The sequence below is a fragment of the Sinocyclocheilus anshuiensis genome, unplaced genomic scaffold (assembly GCF_001515605.1).
Source record: "Sinocyclocheilus anshuiensis isolate Anshui unplaced genomic scaffold, SAMN03320099.WGS_v1.1 scaffold1296, whole genome shotgun sequence".
NCBI lineage: Eukaryota > Metazoa > Chordata > Actinopteri > Cypriniformes > Cyprinidae > Sinocyclocheilus > Sinocyclocheilus anshuiensis.
In genome coordinates, this window is record NW_015542415.1 from 464,665 (window position 1) to 465,086 (window position 422).

A 422-nucleotide genomic window follows, 5' to 3' on the forward strand; every position below is an offset into this window, starting at 1 on the left:
TACTGACCGTTTAATTGTCTTTATGTAACATTATTTATTAAAATGCAAGGTTACTTGAGTCAGAAACAATGAAAACAAAAACTTTTTCTTGAGGTGTTTGTGAGGCGGCTTCGTGTGCTCGGCGCTTTGGATGTGACCGTGAGCGCCCAGAAAACTAGTTTGGAGCGCGCAAGTACCGAATGGTTTAAAAAGACGTGCAGATGATAAACTTTTGTGATGATGCAACTCTGACCCGATTAGGCAAGTGACAGTCCTGTCAGCTGAGCGAAAGTATTGTATCGCGGGGTGCAGCAGCTCTCTTAGTGCAGACGAGATGCGCTGATGTGAAGCAATTTTGAGAGAGTGAGAGTGAGAGCGAGAAGACGCGGTACAGCTGAACCACTCACGCTGTTTTCAAATGATTGACTTAATCTGATATTCTG